Source organism: Bidens hawaiensis, unplaced genomic scaffold (assembly GCF_021521415.1).
Source record: "Bidens hawaiensis isolate Kalapana, Puna unplaced genomic scaffold, B.hawaiensis_p1.1 tig00009086_1, whole genome shotgun sequence".
NCBI lineage: Eukaryota > Viridiplantae > Streptophyta > Magnoliopsida > Asterales > Asteraceae > Bidens > Bidens hawaiensis.
Window position 1 is genome coordinate 14,064 of NW_027491668.1, and position 19,078 is coordinate 33,141.

Genomic DNA, 19,078 nt, shown 5'->3' on the forward strand with positions numbered 1-19,078 from the left:
AATATTTTGCAATCCGTACATTAAGTTTTGAAGATTTTGATAAGCATATTTCAAAACTGTTCATTCAAATCGTTTACGAGTTCTAAAACATCACGATCCAACCCATTTTTACCCTCAAGTCCATGCCCAATAGTATAATGCTATTTTATAATTATTAATGTGACTTTTTCATTAATACGAATTGGCAATCGAGTTCTCTTACTGTACGTGTATTATCGAATGTACGTTATATAAATTTCTTTATAGGGTATAGAAGGTAAATGAAAGTTAAATAGAATGATTCATATTGACAACTGCAAAACAACCTCGCTAAGGAGCAAAAACTTAAAAGCGACGACAAAGAATACATAAAAACGACTTTTATTATGCCTAATTTAGATTTATTATGTTAAAAATTTTCTTGTTTAATAAGATTTACCTTTTTAACCGGATTCAAACCAACCATAATGGGTTCCTATACGTTACGCTTTTCTGGTTCACAACGGTTTTAAACCCAAACCGGTTTCACCCAAACCAGTTGTGACATTTGTTGACTGAAACCGGTTTGTTGAAAAAATAGAAAATGTACACCTCTGCAAGATCCTGTAGAAAAAAAAAAAGCAATTGGAAAAAGATATCTTTAACCCAAATTCTTAGTTGCTAAAATTAAGAATAAATAGTAGAACTTAAATGCCCCTTCTCACTTAATTAAAGTAGATTGGTGACTTGGGTTGGTGTCACTTGTAAAGACAAAATCTCTTAAACACCAAAAAAAGGTTCGCGTCTTGGGAAGTAACAGTAATTTTCCTTTCAAAAAAAAATAAGGAAAAAGAAAATATCATTCCAAAAAAGCTCATCAATCAACTTCCTGGCTCCTGCAGCTTTACATAATTCTTCATAACCATGAACCTAGCTACTGCATGCCAGTTAGTCATCTCCAATCCTGCAGTTAAAATACACACACACACACAAAAAAAAGTCAAAACATTTAAACGTATTTTAGTAAAGATTTACATACCCTTTTTAAATATAAAACAATCCAGTTATTAAGTTATATACCAATTTACTAAAAGACTTTGTAAAGATTATTAAAACTTCAATGACATGCATTTGAGAAAATAATGCATCAAATACAAATATACCTATATATTAAGAGGAAAATGTGGAAGTAAGGAAGTCATGGTCCTCCATAAAGATTTGAAGATTCTTCATCTGCATGAGAAAGTCAACTGCCTCCTCATCAAACTCTACCATAAAGCCCAACCTTATCAGTTCAGAAAGCTGTGGCACAAGATCTTCATTCTCCCATAACACCCCCTCAGCTATCACTTCGCCGAAATGAGAAGTGTATTCGATAATGTCTTTGTAACTACTTCTTCTTCTATTCGTCTTCTGCATAAACAGTTTCGAGCTCTGTCGGTCCCAACGGATCATTCTCTTAGCCTCAACATTCACAACATCTCCACAAGATAAAGATAAACTGTATCTTACTGGCATTGGCTCAACCGTCTCAAACGCTTCAATTCCAAGTATACGGCTAACTGCTTTGTGTCTTCTTACCCTGCCAAGTTTAAGATTTGGATCAGCTAGAAATCCCAGAATCAGTTTCAACAAGCCTTTTTTTATAATCTTTTCTTTAGAATTAACGGGTACTAATTTCACATGACCAACATCGGATAAGTTTCTTTGTGCGGATTCTGATATGGTACGAACGCCTAGTTTGCTGTACACATCCGCAAGGTTGCTTTGGGTTAGAGTTTTGGGACTTGGTTGAGGATGCCAAACAAATATGGGACGCGGATACTTGGTTGAAGTTATTACCGTGATCAATGAAAGGAAGAATGGATATTTGTGAAATTGGTTCCCATTCCGCACCAAATAGAATGCACTCATTCGGCGATCTGTAATCACCAAGTCGGGTTTTTAGCCACTTCTCTTGGCATATGCACTTTTTAAGTTCTTCTGGAATGTTGATCTTCAATTTCTTCAATTTTCTTAAGCATTCCAGAAGCAAAAAAACATTTTCTTTTCTGATGGAAGATGTAGAAGCATGAAGTTTAAACTTGCGAGTAAAATCTATAGCGGCATCTTCTAAATCAACCATAACGCCAATTTTCTTTAACTCGTCCTGCATTGAAAAAATGGAGCTTCCGTAGAACTTTTCATCAAGAATCGGGAACGACTCAAACACCCGTAGAAGACAGCCCCACGCTGATGTTGAATTTACCAAAATGCATTCTGATGGATATTTGTAACCCAAGTTTGTCTTAACACATTTCATGTTTTTAGCGGCTTGAACAAGATTATCAGATGAGTCTAACTTCTGTATGCATTTTAACATCAGTAACATGGCTTTAGATGACAAAGAATTCAATGAGGACTTGAGGTTGTCGGACACAAGCTGGTAACAACTCTCATCAAAATTGACCACCACGCCCAACAGTTTTAACTCTTTTTTAAAAGAAAGTACTTCTTTTCCATAATAATCTTCATCGACGAACGGTATGTCACTTAATTGTGAAGCCGTGTTCCATTTACAACTGAAGAAAACAGAGTTGTTTGGGAACATATCCCCTTTAGATGTTCTCATCCACTTTCCTTGTTTTATACGGTCAACAAAATTCTTACTAGGAATATAATTCGCTCCCAAATATCGAATAAGTTTCAGAATCGAAACAACATTGTCTCTAGTAAGCGTTGAAGAAGCTGCAAGGGACATGAGATGGTCAGCAATGAACTCACATGCTTCTTTATTATCAAACCGCACACCAACTGTTTTTAACTCCTCTTTGTATGTTGCTATATCATCACCATAAAAATTTACATCTTCCAAAGGGATATCAACAAGCACTGATCTGTTTTGTAAAATACTCCCGCTTGATAGTCAAGCATGAATGACTCTGATGACGGCCTGTAGCCCGGACTACCGCTTAAAGATACTTTCAACCAGCTGCCATTTTTTATAGACGAAAGGAAATTTTTGGGTACATTCACCCTCTTTGTTCTCAAATGATGTAGCCAACTTAAAAGCAATAACACATTTGGTTTAGTAAGAGGATATGACAGTGTAGGAATAGCAGCATTAGGGGGAGGCAGATCCGGGATATCAGAAGCATTAACATAGGTTTTAAGAAATGAAATAATTTCTTCGCCTGATGTTACAATACCAAAACAGTTCATCGGACGAGTATAATCTTCTCCCAGCTCAACATAATTATGTTGCCTCCAAGGATTTGAACCAATCAGCTCCACCCATTTGCTTCCACAAGCAGGTACAAGGACTCCGCTTCTTATTGCGGTTACTTGCCCGTAATTATCGACAATGGGCATGTTTAGACAGATAACTTTAATCTCATGCTCTTGTAAATATTTATTCTTTAAGGAGTTGTAAAGGAAATGGACAAATGTAACCACCGTCTTCTTGACAAATATATCGAGTAAAGGACTAAGACTCACTGCATATTCAAAAACGTTGACAAATTTAATGTTCACTTCTTCTGTAAGCCACTTCTTTAAAGTATGTTTCCTTGAGCATATTTTAATGGCTTCTTGTGTAGTTTTGGGCAGAAATAACTGATTTTTCGAGCATTGGAATTCTGTATTCCAGTTAAGCAACCACGAGATGCTATCAGAATCAGAATCTGTAGCAAGAAGCTTGCTTGCACATTCATTTATCTTGAATAAGCTTACGTCGCCATAAAGCCCGACATACTTTACGAGTGGAATATTCTTGATATTCGTTTTGTGAAACAAGGACTTCCAATTCTCTGCTATGAATAACGGAAGTTGTATATAATCATCCTCTGTGACACCCATTACAAGATTTGTACTCACAATGCATTTTGCATACCAATTACCATCTACAGGCTTGATTTCCAAAAAATCAAGAATATAATTGTACTCGTCTCGATCAAAATAGGAACTAAGAAGGTAAGCACCATGAGATGAAATGTTATGCAAACTCACATCTTGCCTCCTCGCCTTGTCCAATATCGTCCAAAATCCTGGCTTTACCCGACCGACTTCATAGGGTTTACGAAACAACTTCTGCTTGGTGTACGACTCACATGGGATGATGGTCTCATTCATTAATTTTACCTTAATTGCATCACGGATTTTGTCCAGTTTCGCATGAGGTGACTGCTTGACAGGTAAGAAACGAAACATATTAGGAAGACTCGATATAGGAGCATTTTCAGTGGACTTCACTAGTGAAGTAAATGCATTTACGAATGCTACGGGCACGCAATCAAGAATTCCTTGGTTCCATTTGCTGTCCCAGAGGATATTTTCCCTTGATGAGGCCAAGAGAAAATCTGCTTGGATTATAAATGGGAAATTTGTGACGGTTTCAGTTGGTAAAAATGCATACACACCGGGATAGTTTGCGCTTTGGAGTCTTGTCTCTATTGGGAAAGCCAATGCGATAGTCCACTCTTCAACTTCCCTTCGGACATCAACTTTATTCTCCTGCTTAACAGGAAATCTTTGTTTCCACATGTAATAGTCGCATTCACCATTGACTTTGTGGTTAGTTTCATCAGCAGTAAGACGAATCGAGTACGAATCTGCATCCATGCTCTTTGAAGTAACAAAGTCTTTCTCGCAAGATATGGATATTGCATTCACACTGTTTTCCCGGACAGAAAGGCGCTTTATCTTAGAAAGAAACAAAAGCACCTCAGGGCGGATGCTTGAAAGCTGATCTTTGACTGCTTTAACTTTATCTGGCTTCAGTGGTAACACAAGAATTGTGGTTGGAAGGGCGGTCGCCGAACCATATATGCTTTTAATGGCGGATAGAGTCGGGTCCTTATTGACCCATTCAGGAACAATATAACCAAGGTTACATCGCGGACAGGGTTTTTCGTTAAATTTTATCTGATAACCGTTACTGAATATGTAAGGCTGAGATGTTATCAGAAATACACTCTTAAATCCTATGCCTGAAAAAACAAGTACAAGATTCATCAGAAGCAGTACTAAATGAGATGCATAATTAGAATAGAATATGGTAATTTGACTACTTAAGTTGAAATAAAAAAAAAACTGAAGTTTGGCTTATTCAGGTTATGCAAACCCGCCCTGGTAACCCGTTGAATCACCGACCTGACTATTCCAAACCCGATTAACCCCAAACCCAACCAAATAGCGCGTACCCCTACATACACATACACAAAGAGATTATATATATTTGCAACCGAATTTGACTAAAAATATTCATAGTCATATCAAACTACGTTAAGTGAACAAAATCTAGGCGTTTCAGCATAATTTAACACCACAAGTAATCGTGTCGTGTCTAACTAGTTATTCTAGCTCTATGTGCACATGGATAAATAATAAATAAACAATGAGAAATAAAAAATTGGAGATGAACCTTTCTCGCCAATATAGCCACGCTTACGAAGCCCTTTCTTCGTAGACAGTCCCACACTACAAACAGAATCAACGTTTTTACGTGAAAACCCTATTTCATTGTTGAAAACCAACAAAGTTGCTGGAGCTCCGGTCTTTGTTATGTCCTTTGACGTAATCACAAACTCCATTGTTGGATCCACTCCTTCTGAATACTCGTTATCCTCAGCATTCTGTAAACAATCATTAAACCAAAAAACACCTTAAAGTTGATCCATCATTTATCATCCCCAAATCACTTAACAAACAAGTAAAGCATTAGGCCGACTGTACGTGAACTATTTGGTGTTTATGTTTGTTCATTTAATAAATGAACGGAAATGAACTAGGAGTTTCGTTCGATTAACCTAACTGAAAGAACATGAACAGAGCCATGTTTGTTCAATTGTGTTCGTGAACATTTGATAATGCATGCATTCATTTTATATTTGTTCATTAAAGGTTTTTAATACTCTTACTTCAATCTTATCATATAGATTTAAGCAAAATTGTTGTCTACAAAACTAAAATATATACGATGTTGAAGTATTAATTCAAATCTGGTACAGGTCATGGGTCAACTCATTTAAGTTTATGGGTCAGTTACTTTATTTTATTATTATCCAAAAGAGTCGCCGTCTTCTCCAAGTTATTCAGTTATGCACATGTGTTTATTTTCATTAGGCTAAAAGTAGTAATCCCTGTTTTATCTCAACAAAGTCATGTAATCATGGTCACGTAGGTTAGTTCAGTTTTTTATTATGTTTTTGAGTCTTTCTTTCAGTTGTAATCCGTTGGCTATTTAAAGCCCCTTGATTAATGAAGTGATGACTTGTGACGGCAACAATATTTGTTAATCGATTGCTCTTGATCCAACATACGAGTTTATGTGATTAACATATATGTAAATATGAATGTTAAATAAAACACCAACACAACTACTATTCTTGGTTAGCCAAATTTGTTATATTCATTTCATTAATAAACGAACACGAACAAAAAGTTTTTTCCAGTTAGTTTTCCGCAACCCTTTCGCTTGTCCGATAAAAGCAAATAAGAACATGTACCTGAATTAGTTCCATGAGGAAGTGAACATCTTTGGCGTAAAGCTCAGCAGACAGATTCTTTGATGAAGATCCTCCGTCAATGGATTCGCTTTTCCGCCTATCGAAAACTTCATCCGCCGTATCTCCTCCACGTGAGCCTTCGCCGCGGACGCCATTACAGATGAGAAACACAAAATCTGTACGTATAAAAACGGTTAGTAAGCTAATACTTAATAATCAATCGCATTATAATTTATGATAAATAATAATTACATGTTACAGATGACATACATGGTGAGGAAGAAGACCAGAACTCTGTGTTAAGTGACTAGAATCTTTTCATTCAATAATATATATTTATTTATATATAGTTAGAAGATATTGTGTTTATAATAGGTTTGAAATTTGAATATTGTAAATCTTATCCTAAAATATTTGAGCTCCTCGTTTAGTTAGTTATATTGTATCAAAGCGATTATGATTCACCATTTTTTTTTCTCTCGTTAATCAATTGGTATAAATAGGTACAAGAGAAGAAGGCCAAATATTTTGGGATATGATTTAAAGTTTTTAAACTTATTATAAATTATATACAATATCTTTTTAATATATAAATACTGTTGGAAATTTTAGTATAATAATTATTGTAATACAATTATTATTACCAGTGTAATTCTATTTGAATGAAAAATCGACAAGTTGTAAGAGTTAATTGAGAAGCGTTGCATTATAGTTAACGGTATATTAACTCAAGAACTTTGATTGGGACATGACTCATGTATATACACTGCCATAGGTTCATGGATCAAGTTTGGACATAGAAAAAATTGTTCATGCAATCTCACACACAATCAGAAGTATTTTCATACTTTTCGATTTTACGCGCTCTTGTTTCATATATAGTTCAACTGCTAGGCTAATCCCGGCAGTGCTTCCTGCTATGGTTGTTGTACCCTAGGAGACAGACGGGTTCACATGGGTGGCCCGAAATATAAAGGACCTTTGTTTAACAATAATAGTTCTCTTTGTATTTCATTTCTTTATTTCCTTGTATTGAAATCGGGAATATTGTAGAAATTTATCTTGTATTTCATCTTCCGCTTTAAAGCTTTTCTTTTTTAGATGAAGAAGAACCCTTTGAGATAAATAAATGGGCTTGAACCCTTTTAGTGATACAATATGTTAATTTTATTTATTAGTTGTAAATCAATATTTTTTTAATTATTAGTTATAACTCAATATTTTCAATTAATTAGGTGGTAATATGTTAAATTTTAATTTAAGTTTAGTATATAAATATTATTATTTTATTTGAAAATGGAGGAAAGTGATAAATTGGTGATCATTTCCATGATATTGTGAAAGATAGTGAAGTGGAGTGAGTTATGATGCGGTGCTATCATGACACTGTAAAGTGGGAACAAAATGGCATCCACAATTCCACACCTTATAGTCTTATGTATGTTTGTTTTCCAGTATGTGCTATACCTTCCTATATAAATTGTTTCCAATTGCAGAAAATGGCAATAATACTTTCACAAAACCGTACAAGAGAAGTGAAATTGCATTTTGCAAATTATGAACAAGAGTCCATTAGCTTCCCCTTTTGTGTTGGATTATACAACATTTAAAATGACCCAACCAAAATGGCATTTAAAACCAAAATTACACATCTCCTAATGGCTTACTTATGACTTATCTACCTTCTGCTTTCATGTACCTCTGAAACAGGTTCTTTGCTTTTGAACCCAAAATCCATTGATAGACTCACCGAGGTCGGAAGGAAGGATCGAATGAACTTGCGCGACGGTTCTCGTTTGCTCTTTTTTCTCCTTGAAGACCCGATGGTCCCCGGTTCTTTGACTGATCTTGACGACTTTGAATCGAAAATTGAGGACCCGAATGAGTTGTCATCGTTTGTTGTGAACGATGTGGGCCTGCCGTTATGTGTTGGGTACCCGAGGGCTGCGTCTTGATGGGGTGGTGGGAATTTCTCACTCTTGCTTTTGGCGGTTGCTTCGGTTACAGCTCTTCTTCTCTGGAAAGAGAAATGGGTCAAAAGTCTACTCGACATGCATAAAACCTCCTAAATCATTTTTATTCAAAAATTTAAAATAAAATTATTATTGTGATGGCAATGTTTTTAATGTAACTAATTGCACAGATGGTCCTGTGGTTTGGTTATATTGCAACTTTAGTCTCCAAGATAAAAAAAAAATTACACGTTTAGACCAACTGTTTGTCAAAACGTAACAACAATGGTCCCTGGATTGGACGGCAATTAACTTTTTCCATTAAACGCAAGAATGACCAAGATACCCTTTACATATGGTATCTTGGTCATTCATGCACATCCAATAAAGGGACCATTACTGTTACGTTTTCACAAACAATTGGTCCGAACCCATAATATTAATTTAAACTTGGGAACCAAAGTTGCAATATGATCAAACCACAGGACCATCCATGTAATTAAATCTCTTTTATATTGGTTTGCAAAATATATGAGATTATCATGCAAATATTATTTCAACTTGCATTTTAACCTAGATTTTAATTCTGGTATATTGGTTTTTATTAATCCCAACTATTACCTTTTGGTCACTGTCGGCCCCAACTAATGAATTGGCTACCGACGGTCCCAACTTTTAACGTATTTGTTCCTAATGGTCCGCGACTAACAGAATCCTAACGCCGTTAGTTTCAAGTCGTCAGAAAAACATCTTTGGCCAGAAAAATCAAATTTGTTGCCGGAAAACACCACCTGAACACCACAACCACCACCAATTGACTCACCGCCAACCAACTACCACCACTTGAGCACCATCAATCGATTCCGACGATGGTTCTAGGGTTTCCGGCGACCTCAATAATTGGGGTTTTTTACTAAAAAAAAGGTTCCTAAAGGTCTGATACAAAGTTACCAAGATGTTTGGGACGAAAATGTTGGTTTTCGGGAAAAGATTTGAGTTTTCCGGCCAAAAACGTTTTTCCAGCGACCTGAAACTAACGATCTTAGGATTCTGTTAGTCGTGAACCGTTGGGAACAAATACGTTAAAAGATGGGACCGGTAGTGACCAAAAGACAATAGTTGGGATTAATAAAAACCAATATACCTTTAATTCTCAACACTAAATTTTAATACTGTTAATGTCCAAGTACTAAAATCAAATGAGATAACCTTTATACATTAAACTTGACTTTTGGATTTCTAATTATATGACCACTTGGTTTTCAGCTTTCAACTAAAATCATAAACATTTAGAAGTACTTGTGATTAATAACAGAAAATAAAGATGTTTCACTTACATCTAAGTTGGATTGGATCTCTGCATTGGCTTCTGGAGCTGGAACCGCACGACTAACCCTTTCACGTGGTCTTGTTCTTCTATTTCCATCAATAGCATGAGATTTCCCACTTAAGCCTCTTTGCCTGTGAATAAATAATAAAAAAATTGCTTCAAAGTTTTAGAGAAAATAACTGGAAAACATTTTGTAAGGTTAGCAACCTTCTAGCTTCTTCCTCCCTTAATTTGACATCTATTTCTTTGCTGGGAGGGTATTTTGGTAATTCTGACGGTTCACACGCGTAAGGTTCAGTGGTAAAAAACTGCAAAAAAAGAAAAGTAAGATTTCAATGGATTCCATTATGCTCAAATCGAACCATTTTTAATGCACACGCAAGATGTTACTCACATTGCTATTAAGGGCTGATGTGGCAGAGCCGCGGTCTTTAGGATCAATTGCAAGGAGAGTTTCTAGTAAAGGTAAAGAAGAAGATGGAAAATCTTTATATGTTTCTGCTAAACAGCGTTTGTACGGATGTTGTGGCTTGAAAAGAGTAGCGTTTGGTAAGCGGTATCGTTTCCAATATTCCTCTGATGGAGAACCACATAATTTAAATATCTTGTGCAGTTGTTCAACCTGAAGTTAAAAATGGTTCATTTTAGCACGGGTCACCCTAAAACGGTCATGTCAGCGCAGGTGGGCTGGCTTGGACCCACAAACACCTTTCTAACCTTTTTTCTTTAACATTTTGTACACACTACTAATCTATACTTTAAAATAAAACGATTTAGAAGGTTGTATCATGCATGCATTAAAAATATGCTATGGGTGGCTTTCAACTCGAGATCAGCTCGCTAAAAGCTCAAACAGAGTCGAGCTTGAACGAGCTCAAGCGTAGATATAAGCTTGTTTAATAAACAAGCACGGGCCAGAGCTTCGATTATCAAGCTAGAGTTGGCTCACGAGACAAAACGGGCCTATTATTTATATAACTTAATTTAACATATTTGTATATATTTATATAATAATATTTATTAGAATACAAATATAAATATGATAAAAAAGAATAACTAATAAGTAAACTATTATTTATAAACGAGTCACGCCGATCCAATCTCGAGCTTTATACACCCAAATTTGACATGTACCTCTTTGAGCTATTTTTTTGTTTGGCCCGTTTAAGATAAAACATAACCGAGATCGACTCATTTATAAATGGGTCAAAATTGCCACCTAACATCACTTTCACATATATTACTTTACGGTAATGTTATTCAACATATGCTTGCTTTAATATCAGCATAAATCGAAAACTAACAAGTATGGAATAGACAAGAAAGGTACAAAAATTGAACCTTTCTCAAGATTCTTTTAATCTAAATAATGTAATAAAATTTCAAAGTATAAGGTTTTCGTATTTTTACCTCTGTTCGTCCGGGCAATATTGGCTTCCCAGCAAGAAGCTCAGCCAAAATGCAGCCAGCACTCCACAGGTCAACACCGACACCATAATAAGTAGCACCGAGAAGTAGCTCAGGGGGTCGGTACCAGAGGGTAACAACACGACTAGTCATCGGTTGCTTTTGTTGTGGATTAAAAAAAGAAGCCAGCCCAAAATCAGCTATCTTTAGGATTCCATCATTGTCAATTAGTAAATTTGAGCCCTTAATGTCACGGTGCAGCACACCGTTCTCGTGGCAATGCTCGAGCCCAGAAAGTAGTTGTTTTATGTAGCACTTAACCTGCCCACATGATTATTATTTCAGGCGTGCATAAAACTAGGAATATTTACGGCATATATAAAGCAAATGTTTATTGATATTATATATCATATTATCATGGAAATTATAAGTAGAGTATTTGTGTTGTTAAAATGTTATGTAGTGGATAACTAGAGGGGGTAAATTGTCAATTAGTAGAACTTAGAGGGTCATAACTGTAATGATCAACAAACTTATCAAAGTTAGTTGACATTCTTATACTTAACCATCTGGATCATTAATGAGTATGAAAAGGTTGAAAATTTACTTGCTAATAAGGGAACCGAACAAACACAAACGGAGTATGTTTGTGTTCGTTCTTTTATGTTTTAACTTTAACCGAACAAGCGATCGAAGACGAATAATTAAGCGTAAGGTTTACTAGTTCGTGTTCATTCGTTAAGAAAATTAACAAGAACATAATTTAGCATAGATGAACGTACATAACTAAGCTTTAAAAAGTTAAAATTAACGTGAAGAACAATGTGTTGGGCCTAAAAAAATATTAAAACTATACTAAGTTGTAACTGGCCAATATTAAATGAATATATTAGCGAAACGTAAACGAACGAACTTAAACTGACGAACATAAACGAATGTAAACAAATCTTAAAAACGAGCGTTCAGAACATAAATAAATGTGCGTTTAACTAAATTTACGAACCAGATGGTTAAGTTAAACTATATCAACTGGCTTTGATAAGTTAGTTGATCATTACAATTATGACCATTTAGTTCTACTAATTGACAATTAGCCCCCTTTATTTATTCACTAGATAACAAAAAGTTTTTCCTTTATCATCACTTCATTACATGATGAAAACTTCAATCCTTATATAAGTATATTCTTGACTTTATTACAAATCCATAGTTTTTCACAATTGTCTAGAACCAAGCAAATTTCTTAATCGCGTGGTACCAATATTTTTAATCATTACTTTTCATAGTCAACATCAACGCAATTTAAGACATAAACGACACAAAACAGAAGATTCGACGGTATTCTTAGCCATTAAAACTATTAAAAAAAACAATAAAAACATATTTCTGGATACTATCTAATGGACAAAACCAGAAAGCAACAATGTGAGAAAGCACAATAAACAAAACCATGAGACAGGTACAACCATACATGCCAGCAATAATAAGACAAATACAACAACTGTATCACAATAATCAATATAAAGACCAAAATAAGGTCAATTATAATCAATGACATCAACATTAATTGCAAACATAATTATTAAACTAAATTTAAGTCCAAATCTATCTTAATCAATTAATTGATAACATCATAATTTATTCATAATTATAAAACTAGGTCTGAGTCTTGAAAAGTACCTGTGGCTCAGTAAATTTGACACCTTGAACGGCTGCAAGACCGGAAAGATCATGTTCCATGTATTCGAACACGAGGTAAAGACTACAAGACATTCTTGATGTAACCAATCCTTCAAGCTTGATAATATTGGGATGATTTAGCTTCTTTAATATAAGAATCTCTCTAGCCATGAACTTAACACTTTCGGGCTCTAAATTATCGAACCTAACTTTCTTTAAAGCAACTATCTTTCCTGTAATCAAATCCCTAGCTTTATATACATTGCTATATGTCCCTTGCCCAATCTATAAACAAACATAATGTTACACAATAGCACAAACGAATCTCACGTAGAAAATAAAGAACACGACAATATAACGTGGTTTAAGTCCATGGCTACAACTCGGGTTTCTCTTTGTTAGCTAAAGTGCAAGATTACAATTACATAGCAGAGAGTAATTAGTTTTAACAATAATAATTTAATGAACAGAAAACAAAATATGGGCCTGAAACCGGTCCCCAGTCTTGAGCTCAATCCCAAACCCTTCACAAAAGGTGCGCATGAAACAAAACAAAAAAACGATCCGAAACTGGAATAACCAAACCGAAGCAAGAAATGACGGTTTGGTTTTATGCCTTTGTAAAAACCGAACTCACGGTTCAGTATTGGTTTTGCATGTAATAAAAACCAATAAACCGAACCAAACCGAAATTACAGCTTTTCATTTCTATTTTTTAAGTTAAGTAATTTATAAGAATTTAATAAATATGCAAAGCAAATATATTTTACTAAAATGTATAATAATTAATTATTATTAATTAACATAATAATTTAGACCCAAACTCATTACTTTAGGCCAAATACTTTTTTCGACCCAAAATTTTTAAGCTCAAATAGCAAAACTGAAAAACCAGAAACCGAACCCAATAAAAAACTGAAACATAATGGATTTCAAAAATTCAAATCCAGGAGTTACGGTTTTTTTCGCCCACACCCGTGAAACACGAAATTCAACTACCAAATACAATCTAAGAACTAACCTTGTCAATTTTCATTTTAAGTAATTTATACGAATTTAATAAATATGTACCTTAAAACAATATTTTAGCCCAAATATATAATAATTATTATTTATTAATTAACAAAGTGGCTTAGGCCCAAATTAATTATTTTGGGCCAAATATTTTTTCATCCCAAAATTTTTAAGATCAAATGAAAATATGGAAACCGAAAAAACCAAAACTGAACCGAACATAAACCAAAACCAAAACCAAAACCAAACATTTTTCAAAATTTCAAAACCAAGGTTCCAGTTTTATAATTCAATTTTAGCTCAAAACCGAGCCCCACACACCCCTAAAACACAAAATTCAACCATCAACACAAAATCAGGGCCAACCTTACGGTTCAGTTTTGGTTTTGCATGTAATAAAACAGAAGAGACCGAACCGAACAGAACCAAATTTATAGATTTTCATTACTCATTTTTTATTTTTAAGTAATTTATAAGAATTTAATAAATGCTTAAAAGCAACCATTTTTTTTACCCAAATGTATAATAATCAATTATTTATTAATTAATTAACAAAATAATTTTGACCCAAATATAGATTTTCATTAGTCATTTTTTTATTTATAAGTAATTTAATAAACACTTAAAAGCAAACATTTTAGACCCAAATATATAATAATCAATTATTTATTAATTAATTAACAAAATAATTTCGACCCAAATTCCTTTTTGCCCCAAAATTTTTAAGCCTCAAATGGAAAAACTAAACCTTAAAACCCAACATTTTTCAAAATTTCAAAAACCAAAGCTTCAGTTTTTATTTCAAAACCGACCCAAACCGAACCACGCACACCCGTAAAACACAAAACCCAACCATTAAACACAATCTTAAAACAACCTTATCAATTTTCTCAAACGTATTAGCCCGCCGCGGCGTCCAATCTTTAACAGCATCACCGGCCACACCACACAGCCACGCCGGCCACCCTTGATTCGTCTTCAAGCTATACGCCGGCTTCAGTCTCCGACGATCGGGAACTGACTGCCGGAGTTTGTCAGCTCCGGACACGCACACCAAGTGTTCGACGTTATGCTTAGCTGAAGTTTGTTGTTCACCGTTTGAGGTGGGTGTTGGTGGAGTGGTTATGGCTCGTTTACAGAGCACACATCCCATTGTTATAAGGTGGGATTAAGTTGTTTGGGGTGACATTAAGATGGAAGATGGGGGTAGTGGGAGTGAGTGTGTGTGGTGGGTGTGAATTAATTGGTGGGGTTGATTGTACTGAACACTGCTGGGTTAAAAAGAGTTGCAGAGGAAGGAAGGGTGTGTGTTTGTTGAAGAGGAGAGAGGGTGTGTTGGAGGTATTAATGGTGTGGAGGGTAAAATGGTCATTTTTTGGATTTAGTTGTTTCAAACTTTCAATAGATTTTTAACTAGATCATGAATCTAAATAAGCTATAGTTATAGTAGGGTTGGCTCATATTTCATAATCCAGGCTTGGGTTTTTTTAATGGTGATCTAAGTTTTTAACTGTCATTTTGGATGCATATTGTTGGTTACGAAGAATTTAAGCCAAGTCTTGTGAGGTTGTTGGTTTGAATCAGAAGCCTACCCGGATTTTAGTCATTAATCCAAGATATAGTAGGACTATGGGGAGTATGGTTCGGTAAAACCTTGAATCGGTTTACTTTAAATGAGTTTGAGTCTGAATTTGATTTTTAGTTATAGAGGTTGAGTAGACTTGTAAACTTAAATGAGGTCGTTATTTATATAAGTTTTATTAAGAATTAAATGTATATTTGCATTAGGGGTGTTTTTCGGGTTATTTATTTGGGTTCGGATTGTTTGGGTTTGAGCTCAAAGCAAATTGACCCAAATAAGGTCGGGTTGTTCGGTTTTCTGGTTAAACGGGTCGGGTTTCAGATTTAAAAAGTTAAAAAAATTATTCACCTTTAACAAGATCATAAATAAGTAAAACCATAATTCAAATGAGTTAAAAGAAGTTGCTTAACTCAGACTTTTTGTAAGTATCTTTTGACGAATATTCAACCGATAAACATTTCAGCATAATAATCTTACAATATTAATAAAAGAAAATGTTGAAGCTTAGGTGTCAAGACTACATTTCTCATAATTTTTAATCTCTCATACAATTCATTCTAGCTATCCATGGGTCATGGGTCAAAATCATTTTGTCAAGCGGGTTATAACATAGTGTGGATTTTATAACGTAGTGTCATTTTCATGCCTAAAGTTTGACCAACTACGCAACTTTAGCACATCTTTTAAATTTCTTGCAAATTCATACCCGGCTTTTCCAAACCATGTTACTTTAGTAATTTTTGTTAACCCGTTTATTTTTTCCTTTAAGTCTACATTAAATTAATTCATAAGTATGTTGAGAATCCCAATTGAAATAACAGACCTTGTTTATTTTTATCGTTTGATAAATCTCGTATAATACAAGGGTTCAAAAGATAGTTGTGTATATTCAAAAAATGGTTTTCGCTATATGAAGCATCCATCATAGGGAATGAAACATATGCTAACATCTGTACAATCTTTCACTTTCCATTTTAACATAATAAACCTTACTGGCATATCACCCACACACATGTTTAAATTCTGCCATAATTATTCCCATATTAATCTAACATCTAATAAATTAGACTACCAAAATAATACATTAGCTTTGAGTTATTCGGGTTATTCGAGTCTACCCAATTAAGGATATTCCAACTCAAATACCGACCCAATGTTTGATCTCGGTTCGGGTTGGAAGTTTAATCGGGTTGGGTAAATTCGGATTAGGTTATTCGGATCCTGGGTCGCTTCTTATCAGGTTCGTTATTTGAGTACGGTTAAAAAAACACCCCTAATTTGCATGATAATAACTATTTATATAAAACTATGATATTATATTTAATTATTTATACTAATTCACTACTATACATTGTCTTATATATAAAACTCCAGTTATAAATATGAGGAGGGGTAGCCTCCGCTATCCCTCAACGTTTTACCGGTAATGTAAAAAAAAATTTGGTTGATTTTCGTGTTTCGTTACCCCTAAACAAAATATAATGTTACCCCTATGTATTTTAAGCGCAACCAATTTAATACTTAAACCCAACGAAAGCCCACTTAAGTTATAAAGCCCAAACCAAAAAACCCAATAACCCAAATAATACAATAAAAAAAAAGAAACAGACCTCAGACCTGGTACTCTGCTCACGACACTACAACCAGCCACCACCACGACACCTCCACCTCCACCTCCAGCCACCTACAGCCAGTCCGCCACCAGCCACCTCCATCTCTAGTCACCGCCAGTTCACTTAGCCACTCCACCTCCGGGCTCTCATTCTTTCCTGTAAGATTTCTTGTATTTAGGGAGTTAGGGTTATGTTTAAATTGAAATTAATTTGGGATTTAGGGTTTATGTTTAAATTGGAATTGATTAGGTATTTAGGGTTATGTTTAGTCGGTATTAATAAGGGATTTAGCCGTTTAGGTTTATGTGTAAATTGGAATTGATATTAAGTTTTTGGTTCAAATTTTGTTTAGGGAACTTTGAAGGTGAGTAAACAGCCTCTTATTATCAACCTTTTTAAACATCAAAAACGATGACATTAGTTCATCACCAAGTTTAAATATTCCAACTTCAAGTTCAAACACGTGCGACTCTTTTATTTTCTTATTTAATTAAATATTGTGTTTATCAATATTTTAGTTGAGTAAACTTTAAAACTACTCATTAACAATATGTGTTTGATCTTATCGAAAGATATCAATAAAATCATTGTATTAGTAGGTTAATAAGTTTGAATAATTTTTACAATATAATTTGTAACACCCCGACCGATGGCGGATTATACATCGGGGCGCTACGAATTGTTTCATTACTCGTGACACTATTTGGGTGTCAATATTTAATAAATACATTTCATTGCGCATGCGCATAACACACCATAAAGTAACATAAATCACATGTCATAACTCATAATATTCAAATACATAAATTTGTCTTGTTATATTTTAAACTAGGTCCAAAGTAAAAGAAAACATCCTACGTGTCCTCGAGTTTCCAAAAGCAGCTACAGCAAACCTGAACATGTGTTAAAATAAAACGTCAACACTTGCGTGTCGGTGAGAAATCAAGTTTAATAGATATAAATAGATAATAACAAAGCACTGCGCGCAACATGTGTATAACTGGTGTTCAACATAGTGTGTAAACAGATTGTGATCAAGCCTAAATAGATCATAGCTCATAGTTCATAGCGTGCTCCAGATCGAGCAAAAACAAATAATCATTCGTGTATGTGCAAACAAACCAAGAAAATCGTAACGATAGGTCTCCCGTGTTCATCTAATGGATCCATGAAAACTTCGGAATAGGCCGATCAAAGCGGTTAATGTGACAACTGCCCAATCCGACCCGACCCAGGTACCCGTTTTCGAATCCGATTCTTTTTATGATTTAAAATTTGATTATTAATCTTTGTAAATTTAACATTAAATAAATCATATATATATATATATATATATATATATATATATTTTATATTACTTACTAATACTAATAATTTCTTTTCCGCCGACCCGTCCCTTTCTTTCTTCTCTCCGTCGTCCCGCCTCCTTTTTTCTCTCTTGTCGCCGTCCCGCCCCTCTGCTTAACCCTTACGCCTTGAACCCCTTTTTCTCTTAACTCTTTGCTTGTCCTTTGGTTCTTCCAGCCTAAGGATGTCTGCGCAGCTCCACGCGCCAGACTCCTTACAAGGAAGCCCGCGTGAAGACCAGCTGTTCCTGCGATACGTGAGGCGAACTGTTCCCGCGACGCGCTAGGGATTGTAGTTCTTCCCGCGATGCGCTAAGGATTTTAGTTCTTCCCGCGATGCGCTAAGGATTATAGTTCTTCCCGCGGCGCGCTAAGAATTGTAGTTCTTCCCGCGACGCGCTAAGGATTGTAGTTCTTCCCGCGGCGCGCAAAGGATTGTTCTGTCTGCCTTCGCCCTCGCGCGCGCTCGAGTCTTCTCGCGCTAGACCTTAAGTCTTTTCTTCAGTTTAGGTCAGCCTGTATGCTTTTGAAATATCTTATCTTTTGTATGAGCACTGTAGGTCAGTTCCGACATCTGTCCGAAAAGCCACTTTCGGCGCAGCATGCGCACCAATCCTATTGGTTGACAGAAAAAGTGACTGACATAATCTTTTGAAATCTTCTTTTGCATGTCTTGAACAGTGCTTTATCTGACACCTCCCATGCTTTACC

The 19,078-nt window shown here is 35.1% G+C and overlaps 1 pseudogene; it reads right to left on the reverse strand.

The window, feature by feature from the left end:
• Window positions 1-1,128: 1,128 nt before the first annotated feature.
• Window positions 1,129-14,979, reverse strand: LOC143531160 (uncharacterized; annotated as a pseudogene).
• Between the last annotated feature and the right edge of the window lie 4,099 nt (window positions 14,980-19,078).